A 10,297-nucleotide genomic window follows, 5' to 3' on the forward strand; every position below is an offset into this window, starting at 1 on the left:
GTTCTGTGTAGAGATTACTTAAAAATAAAATCTTTTTGGGGGCCCCTGGGTGGCTAAGTCAGTTGAGCATCCCATTCTTGATTTTGGCTCAGGTTATGATCCCAGGGTCATGAGATACAGCCCCTCCTCCAGCTCTGTGCTCACAGCGCTGAGCCTTCCTGGGATTCTCTCTCTCTCTCTCTCTCTCTCTCTCTCTCTCTCAAATAAATAAATAAACTTAAAAGCAAATAAACAAGGGGCGCCTGGGTGGTACAGTTTGTTGGGCGTCCAACTTTGGTTCAGGTCATGATCTCATGGCTTGTGAGTTTGAGCCCCTCATCAGGCTCTGTGCTGACAGCATGGAGCCTGCTTGGGATTCTGGGTCTTTCTCTCTCTCTCTCTCTGCCCATCCCCCAACTCATGCTCTGTCTCTCTTTCTCTCAAAAATAAATAAAACATTAAAAAAAAACATTAAAAATTAATAAAATCTTTTTAAAAATAAAAGCATAATAGTCGATTGAAAGAAAGGGCATATGATCAAGTATAACAAGTGTTTCCAAACCACTGATGACAGTGACTATGGACTGCGTTGTCTGCTCTTGTGTCCTGGGGCTTTGTCCCCTGCCTTGTGCTTAGAGCACACACTTCAGGGCATCACCCCTCTACTTGCCTTCCAGAAGTTTCACAGTAATCAACTTACTGATGGTGTTTGGAGTGTGTGTGTATGCTGCTAACTTCTACAAGGCTAACTGGAAGCTGCTCACATGTTATCAGCACCAGGTATCCATCATGCAGGGAACCCAGATTTGCAGATATAAAGAGGATGAGCCTGTAGCATTGCACTGACGTGTTTCAATTATACCCTTGCAGTGTAGACGCAAAGATAGGCAATGCCAAGCCCTGTACAAGTAGAAATGGTAAGAACCACATGGTTCTAGAAGAAAGCTCACCAAGTGCTGGGACAGTCGGAAAAGGCTCCAGATCAGAGACAGGGCTTGCACTGGGCTTTCCGCCCATCACAAATGCTTGGTAAGTGTCCACTGTATACAGGCACGAGCCAGAGTTTCGCAGACAGCAGTGAGCAAACCGGCAGCCGTGCCCCGTCGCCATGTGTGAAAGGAGAACCAAAAGGAAGTCAGCACGCAAGACCCCTCGTGACTGAGGGAAAAGCAGCACCAGAAGAGCTCGCAAGGTAGGTGGCCCGCTGCTCTTTGCATCAAGGAGCTAAAGGCAGAGGTATGGAAGACAGACACCCAGACCCGGCTTTTACAAAGATTTGTTCTTCCATTCAGAAGTGGACTGAGCATCTACAGTCTGCCAGACACAGGTGGAGAAAGAGAGCAGAGGCTTACGGAGGAACCGCCATCCCCACGTGATCATCACAGCACAGCCAAAGAGCAGCACGTTCCGTAAAGCAGAGGGGCCAAGAGACGAGCCAGAAGGCCGGAGGAGGAGGAGACCTCTGACCTGCAGGATCTGTACCAGGGACCACAGCAATCTCTGGGTGGAGAGCAAGGGCACAGCCCTGAGGAGGCAGAAGGGTGTGTCAGAGGCAGGAGAAGGCATTTCGGAAGGCTTGCTGCGCTGCTGGGCTCCTTGCTAAGGGAAACGGGAACCTCCAGGGCAGTTCAAGCAAGGAATGATATGATCCAATTTAACTTAAAAAGATCAACCTTTTTGCTGTGGGACAAAATTGAAAACAGGGAGACCCATTTGTGTCTCTTGCAGTGAATCAGACTACGGTAAAGATAGCTGGACCCATGGTCCTCAAACCTTTTGCACAGTATCTAATAAACTAATTTTGTGAAAATTTATAAGCCCCCACATTTAAGATAATAGCAAAATTTTACATTATGTTAAAAAGTTAAGTTTTTATTTTGAGAGAGAGCACATGTGCGTGCACACGTGCAAGTGGGGGAGGGGGAGAGAGAGACTGAGCCACCCGGGCTCCCCAGAGACAATCTTAAACAGGCTCTATGCTCACTGCAAAGGCCAGTGCAAGGCTCAATCCCAGGACCCTGGGATCATGACCTGGGCTGAGATCAAGAGTCGGATGTTCAACCAACTGAGCCACCCAGGCACTGCCCCCATTATATCTAAATAATTGCAATGAATATAATTTCCCAGATATAAATATTGACTTTTAAAATAGATCATGACATCATTCCTTAAATGTATGAAATGGATCCCGAATGCCATTTTGATTTGAAACCCACTAGCATATGTTTTTATAAACATACAAACAGTCTTCTGGGGTAACCAGAGTTTAATTAAATCCTTTACTCCTAAACTCATTTCCGTTCAAATTCTCCCACAAATTTTATCCTAAATAACAATGTTTATGCTTGAGTATTTATTGATGAACTTATGATTTACCCCTGGAGAGAGACACACACATATGTGCACATTAATTTGCAATTCCTGCAGATGTAAGCCTCATATTAAAACATTTCTCTTGGATTGAATTACTACGGCAGCCATTATTAACATATGGTTGGTGAAAGTAATATTAATATCTATATGCAGGTTTCGATTAAGACTAAAAAATTGAGTATATCGGAGGTTTGTCTCCTAATAGTATGTGGGGCCTTTTTTCCTTGGACCTAGCTCATACATCCGGTGACGAGAACTGGAGTGGGGCAGGGTGCAGAACCAATATTATCACTCGTCATAAATGCATACACATAAGTGAACAAAACAAGAGGAAGTTTTATTACAGCAAAACCTCACACTGTTCTGGGAACCTCTTCTGGTTGCAGGTGCGACGGGAGAGCTGACCAGAGACTGCAGAGGCCTTGCAGGACTGGGAGGTGCTGGAACTTGGTGCAACCCAGGCAGCAGCTGAGACGCCAGAAGGGCCACGCCCCAGGAGTCAGGGCAGCACACGAGGAGTAAGGGACAAAGCTAAATTACCTGAAGTGAAGAGCTCATTGAATTTTCTGGACAACAGACAGGGCACAGCTGAAGAGAGGGTTTTTCAACTCAAAGTTCCATCAGGAGAAAGCACCTGAAAACTCAGAAAAAAAAAATCAAAATGAGAAAAAGGTAACAGAGAGCAATGTTAGAGATGTATGAACAGGATCGAATGGTCTGATGTACAACAGTCGAAAGTTGTACTTCCAGAAGGAAGGAGAAAGAAAATGGAGTAGAAATATTTGAAGGGAGAATGTGTAAGAATTTTACACAGCGGGGCGCCTGGTTAGCTCAGTCGGTTGAGTGTCCGACTCTTGATCTCATCTCAGGATGTGACCTCATGGTTTGTGAGATCGAGCCCTGCGTGAGGCTCCACGCTGGGAGTGGAGCCTGCTGGGGGTTCTCTCTCTGCCCCTTCCCTTCGCTTGTGCTCTCTCTCAAAATAAACATAAAGAATTTTACAAATTGATAAGAATACACCAACCACAGATCCAAAAAGTTTGGTAAACCCCAAAGAGAACAAATTCAAAGAAAAACATGTGGAGGCATATCACAGTCCAGCTTCTGAAAACCAAAGATAAAAATAAATGTCCTAACAGGAGAGGCGCCTGGGTGGCTCAGTCAGTTAAACGTCTGACCTCGGCTCAGGTCATGATCTCACGGTTTGTGAGTTCAAGCCCCGTGTTGGGCTCTGTGCTGACAGCTCGGAGCCTAGAGCCTGCTTTGGATTCTGTGTCCCTCTCTCTCTGCCCCTTTCCCACTTATGCTCTGTCTCTGTCTCTCTCTCTCAAAAATAGACGTTAAAAAAAAAGTTCTAAAAGGAGACAAAATTGAAAAGACACATCACATTCAGGGAAACTAAATGAGAATGACTTATCACAAGCAGTGGTGCCAGAAGACAGAGACGGCATCTGCAAAATGCTGAATGTCAGACAGTCCTCCAGACCAGTATTCAATACCTAACAAAAATATCCTTCAAAAAGTAAAGACATAATTAATTTTAACACACGTAAAAAAAGGTATTTTCAGATCAACAAAAGCTGAAGAATGTCACCAGAAGAGGCCTTCAGAAAAATAATGACGTTTTTCAGGCCACAGGAAGGTGACGGCAGTGGAATCCCAGACCTGCACGAGGGCACGAAGACCTGGGCAGACGATGGAGTGGGTGACTGTAAAAACATTTAAAATAACTTCTTTAAAAAATTATGGAACAAATGCTTGAAGCAAATTTTAAAGTCGCACGTTCCGGGCTTTAGAGCAATGCTGTGCAATACAGTTTCTGATGCGTTCAGTCATGGTGCCTGCCCGGCACAGGAGCCGCCGCCCCGGGGGGAGCTCGTGGGCACTTCCAGTGTGGCTAGTGGAACTGAGGAGCTGAACTTTAAGGCTGCATTTGGTTATAATTAATGTAATTGTATGTTTAAATAGCCACATGCGGCTAGTGGCTACCAGATCAGACAATGCAACCCACAGAAATAAAAAATACGATCACAAGAGAAGAAAAGATGAGGGAAGTCGGTGTTATTTCACTGTTTCGAGGTTCTTACCTGGTTAATCAAATGGTGTATGATTCCAAAGTGAGCCGTGGTAAGTGAAGGGTACTTACTGTAATTTATAGCTCAACCACTAATAGAAGTATAAATCTATATATTATATATGGTATATAATACCTATAGGTAAAAAAATATAAGGAGATAAGATGGAATTTTAAAAATTCGTGAATAGTCCAATAGGCCAGGAAGAAGACAAAAAGCTCAGATGGGACAAATACAGAACAAGGTTGTGGCTTTAAACCCAACTGTGTCAGTTACTACATTAAATGTAAATGTGTGGAACAGTACGAAGCCAGAAACTTTAGACTGAGTAGAAAGGAAAAGAGAAAAACCACCTGACCTACGAGTTTACAAAACACTCTTGCAGCCTAAAGACGAAGACGAGCTGAAGGTACGAGGATGGATAAAGCAGTGTCACGCAAACACCTGGCATCAGACCAGCCGCCTCAGGTAAGGGCTGTCACAGGAGACTGGTCCACGGGGTCAACTGTGGGTTGACAGGGTCAACTCAGCAATAAAATGCAAGAATCCTAAGTGCATATCATCATAGTCTCCAGGACTCCTGGCTGGCTCAGTGGAGCGTGTGACTCTTGATCTCTGGGTTGTGGGTTCAGGCCCCACGTTGGGTATAGAGATTGCTTAAAAAGATGAAATCCTTGGGGAGCCTGGGTGGCTCAGTCAGTTAAGTATCCAACTTTGGCTCTGGTCATTACCTCACAGTTCGTGAGTTCGAGCCCCGCATCGGGCTCTGTGCTGATAGCTCGGAGCCTGGAGCCTGCTTTGGATCCTGTGTCTCCCTCGCTCTCTGCCCCTCCCCCCTCACGCTCTGTCTCTCTCTCTCTCAAAAATAAACATTAAATTTTTTTTAAAGGATGAAATCTTTAAAATAACAAACCTAACATCCAAAGGTTCAAAGCAAAAATTGACAGATCTGAAATGAGATAGAAAAGAACCTACAAATATAGTTCAAGATGTTAACAGTTGGCTATGCAGTTACCAGAACGAGCAGGCAGAAAAGTCTAGAAGGCAAAGAAAGAACAACGAGGCCTGGACCTTCCAGTGTTTATGTCAGGCAGGCCTGGCTGGAGAGAGTGTTGTCAGAACCCTGTGCTAGTTGACAAACCACTTGGTGCAGCGTTTTCTGCGTGCCAGGTACGGCTTTAAGGACTCTGTGGGTATTGACTCAGGCTGCCCTGTGATAGAGCTCTACTGGACAGACGCTCCAATGGCCTGTATCACACCCGGGCAGCGAGGGCACAGTGACCTGCCCACTCCAGGCCAGCCTATACTGCCCTACGCGGTAAGCAAAACTGAGGCTTCCTCTATATGCCACTCAGTAAAAAGGGTGCCAATTCTTAATGTTATCACTGTGAATTTTTATAGTCTCTAAGAAACATAAATCAGAAGAAAATCCGCCACTGCCGCTGGTTTCATTTAACAAGATAATACAATGCGATTGCAAGTCCTGTGGTCCTAAGAATGTCACCCCGTGTATCAGCATTTTCCCCTAAACTGAAACACCTTCAGAGGCTCGGCATTATGCACCAGGCGAAAGCCAGACCCAGCAACCTGTGTTTCCTGCAAACAGACGTTCTCCCTGTCTAGCTCCGGCCCAGATTTCCGTTTCCTCGCACTGCTCCCGGGTGGTGTGGGTGACCTGTGCCCACCCCAGCTGTTGGGCTCTGCCTACGGCTTGCCTGTGCCATACTCCCCTCCAAACAGCCCCCTTCCCCGCCTATTCCCGCATCAGCCCTTGTTCATACGGCTCTCCCGCCTGCAGCCAGGTACCCTCCTCCCCACCGATCCAATTCCCTCTTGACACAGTACAGTTGGCACTTGAACAACTCGAGGGGCAGGGTCGGGGCACCGACTCCCTTGACACCCCCAAAACTTTACTAATAGCCTGCTGTTGACGAGAAGCCTTACCAATAACATAAATGGTTGATTAACAATATGTTCCTTGTTCTATGTTTTATATACTGCATTCTTCCCAAAGAAAAGGAAGCTAGAATAAAAACAAATGTTAGTCAAATCCTAAGAAAAACATTGATGGTAGTGTTCTTTTCGGAAAAAAAAATCCACCTGTAAGGGGACCTACGCGTTTCAAACCTATGTTGTCCAAGGGTCCGCTGCGTTTCCTCATTGTGGCCATTCTGTGCGCACAGGCCGGGGGCCCCAGGACTAACCTGTGTGTGTGTGACGCTTATTTGACATTTAATAACTTCTAGCCTGATGATGTTTCTTGCTGCCTTCCTTTCATTGTTACTTAGTTTCTGTGCTGTTGGGTCTTACCTCCCCAGCTGCTGGGGCCTCCAGTTAACGCCTCTGAGTGATTCAGTGCCAGTGGTAGATTGTCAGTATGTGTCCGTCTCGCGAAATCCTGTAACTGTGTTGACTCGGCTGCCCAGCGCTCATATTGCGTTCAACTCATCGTGGCTGTGGGTACACAGAGGAGACAAATACTCTAAATGTTCTTATTTTGGCCAAGCTTTCAAAGAAAATATAAGCTATACTCATGAAAATACGGCCCTGCTGATAAAACTGTAAATTTAAAAAGTATGGGGTGCCTGGGTGGCTCAGTCAGTTGAGCGTCCGACTTCAGCTCAGGTCATGATCTCACAGTCTGTGAGTTGGAGCCCCACGTCGGGCTCTGTGCTGACAGCTCAGAGCCTGGAGCCCGCTTCGAATTCTGTGTCTCCCCCTCTCTCTGCCCCTCCCCCGACTCATTCTCTCTCTCCCTTTCTCTCTAAAATGAATAAACATTAAAAAATTTTAAAAAATAAAAAGTATTATGGATGTAAGTACTATATTAAGTAAATAATAAATTTCACAATTTCTGGTTTTCTTCTTTATAGAAACACAAATACTACAGTGTAAAAAACCATACATAAACCATCTGCTACCCAGCCTTCTGAGAAGAATGAGCTGTTCTGGTTGATTAAACGTCCTGGGCTCTGGGGCAGGAGGAGGCTGTCGGGGTGTCCCTCTGCCAACATCTCCATAGCACCAGGCGAGGAGTAGGCATTTTGTATATTTGTCACATCCCTGAAAGGAATTGAGGTCTACTTGATAAATCCAAATTGATATGATTATGAAGTTTCAGACAGTTGTAAACAATCACAACCACCTGACATCAAAACCTTTCTGATGGTTTCAGGGGTCCCCCGCTGCCCGTGAGTATAATCACCAGTACCATTTTGTCAGTGTCGTGGTAGATACACAGAAGTACCTATCAGCATAGAGCTCACCCCAGTTGGTATAAGTAACTATATTGGTATATAGATCACTAAACAAAAGCAACAGATTCTTGAATATTGATTTGCTGAACTTGTGCCCTGTTTGATCTATAGAGTATCATCCCAATCAAAACCTCATCTGGTTTTTCTTATAAAAGTTGACAAGATGATGTTTTTTAATTTTATTTTTCATTTTTTAAAATGGACATCCAAAGTAGTTAGCATATAGTGAAACAATGATTTCAGGAGTAGATTCCTTAATGCCCCTTGCCCATTTAGCCCATCCCCCCCCCCACAACAAGATGATTTTTTTTATGTTTATTTTTGAGAGAGACAGCACGAGTGGGGGAGGGGCAGAGACAGAGAGACACAGAATCCGAAGCAGGCTCCAGGCTCCGAGCTGTCGGCACACGGCCCGACGCGGGGCTCGAACCCACAAACTATCAGATCGTGACCTGAGCCGAAGTTGGACACTCAACTGCCTGAGCCCCGCCCCCGCAGTGCCCCTGAAGAGAATTTAAAAGAACTCCTGAACCTCCATAATCTAAAAAAACCCCTAAATTTCTAAAAATAGGCAAGAGACTGGAGCACTGCCTCACAGAGAAGATACACACGCGGCAGCAAGCAGGCGAACAGTGTGCAGCGTCTTTAGTCACCAGGCAAGTGCAACCCGAAACCGCAGAATGGCTACCATTAGTCACGACCCACCTTCCCAAGTGCAGATGACACGTGAAGCAGGTAGAAGTCACACACTGGGGGGGGTACAGAGTGGGGCCACCACTTTGGGAAACAGAGTGGCAGTTTCTTGTATGCAGTTACACACACACACACGCACACGCACGCACCCACACGCGCTTACCACGTGGTCCAGCCGGTCCACCTTCGGAACTCACCCAAGAAGGCCTATGCCTGCGGAGTGGCTCGTACGACAGTGTCCACAGCAGCTTTGTTCATAAAAATCAAAAGCAGAAACAACCCAAGTGCCGTCAGCAAGGAAGCGAAGAGACAAATCCCGTGCATCCAGGCGCTAGAGGGGCCGCGGGGAGGCAGAGCCGCCTCCTGGGCTCAAGTCCCCCCGCCCCGGGGAGGGGGGCCGCGCCGGCTCTCACACGTGCCTTCTGGGCTTCCTCCCAAGCATTTCGCTGAAAGTGCTTTGAGTTGCTACCAAAAGACACTTAGAACCTAGCAGAGTTTCAGGTGTTCGTGCCCTCTGACCCCGTAACTGCAGGTCTGGAACTGGCAGGGCAGCGCACGGGCCTCTATTCCTGCCCCGCGTGAAGATGGAAAGCTTACCCGACTTCAGTGTACACCAGCAGTGGCCAGTTGAGTGTCCACTCAGAAAGGAGCAAAGGGCGCATCTGCTGAGGTGCAGCGACAGGAGAGGTGGGTGCCAAGTGCGGTGCGTGTGGTGAGGACAGGCTGGCTTACCACCTGGTAACTGAGAAAGGTCCGAACAACATCCACCAACCGCCCACAGGAGCTGCTCCCATTTCCCAGGCCTCGGTCCTTTTCCATTACAAAAATAGTAAGTATGTCTTCCTTTGTAATCTCAATTTAAAATTAATTAAGTTTGGAAAACATTATTGGATCGCTTAAGAGGTAAAAATTCGTGGGACACCTGGGTGGCTCGGTCAGTTAAGCATCAGACTCTTGATTTTGGCTCAGGTCATGATCCCATAGTTCGTGGGTTTGAGCCCCGAGTCAGGCTCAGTGCTGACAGTGTGGAGCCCACGTGGGATTCTTCCTCTCCCTCTCCCTCTGCCCCTCCCCTCCCTCGTTCTTTCTCTCTGTCTCTCTCTCAAAAATAAACATTAAAAAAGGTAAAATTTGGTAAAATGTTTTCAATCCCATCTGATTTTAGAAAAGGGTGAGTTTTATAGATGAATAATATACCTTCTTAATTGAATTTCATTCTAAACAAATGAGAGCGGCAGAGATAAATCTTAAAATACCAGTTTTTAAAAGAAAATACCAAGAAAATCATTAAATTTACTGATATTAACTGGACCCGAAAGCGTGTGTTTCTAAGACCTCCTTCATCAAAACCTCTTTTCAGCAGACATCCCTCAGGAGCTCTGGAGATGGGGAGACACGTGTTCCGACCCCAGGTACTCTAGGGGCAGGAAGGGGGTCAGTGGGTGTGTCCGGATGTGCAGGCTGCATGCGTGTCATAGAAGCCATCACATAGGCAGCTACGTGTATTTAGCTGCTGGGTTAAGGCAATGCTCCCAGACAGGAAGCCCTCAGAAGGTGACCAGGGGTGGCCAGGCCCTACACCAGCTTCCGATGTTCTCAACCACGTTCATCTGAGTTCAAGAAGAAAAGAGAAGATGGCCTGGGTGAGGGTGGGCATGAAACCATGAGCCATGTGGCCCTCCTAGTGACCGGTGTCCCATGGCTGGCCACACACAGACCAGCTGCCCTTAGCATCAGGGTCCAGCTATGTCTCCTCCTCCGGGTGACCTTTCTGAATCTCCGTGACAACGTTGGTGTCCCCAAAGGCACCCATGGAAAACATGCAAAACGTAGACTGTAGGACAGACATGAACTCAACAGCGGAAGGCAGGTTCTGAACAGAGGGGCCTCTGCTGCATCAACTCAGCCATCCCGGAGCTC

At 46.7% G+C, this 10,297-nt stretch overlaps 1 long non-coding RNA gene across 1 annotated transcript; it reads right to left on the minus strand.

Annotated features, from left to right (window-relative positions):
- Positions 1-2,668: 2,668 nt before the first annotated feature.
- LOC125926219 (uncharacterized) lies at positions 2,669-9,843 on the minus strand. The gene is made up of 5 exons (XR_007459023.1): positions 9,675-9,843; positions 8,975-9,187; positions 8,541-8,625; positions 6,738-6,881; positions 2,669-2,986 (listed from the first exon to the last, which is right to left on the minus strand). It is a non-coding gene; the product is annotated as an uncharacterized LOC125926219 (long non-coding RNA).
- Positions 9,844-10,297: the final 454 nt, after the last annotated feature.

This window comes from Panthera uncia, chromosome E1, assembly GCF_023721935.1.
Source record: "Panthera uncia isolate 11264 chromosome E1, Puncia_PCG_1.0, whole genome shotgun sequence".
Classification (NCBI taxonomy): domain Eukaryota; kingdom Metazoa; phylum Chordata; class Mammalia; order Carnivora; family Felidae; genus Panthera; species Panthera uncia.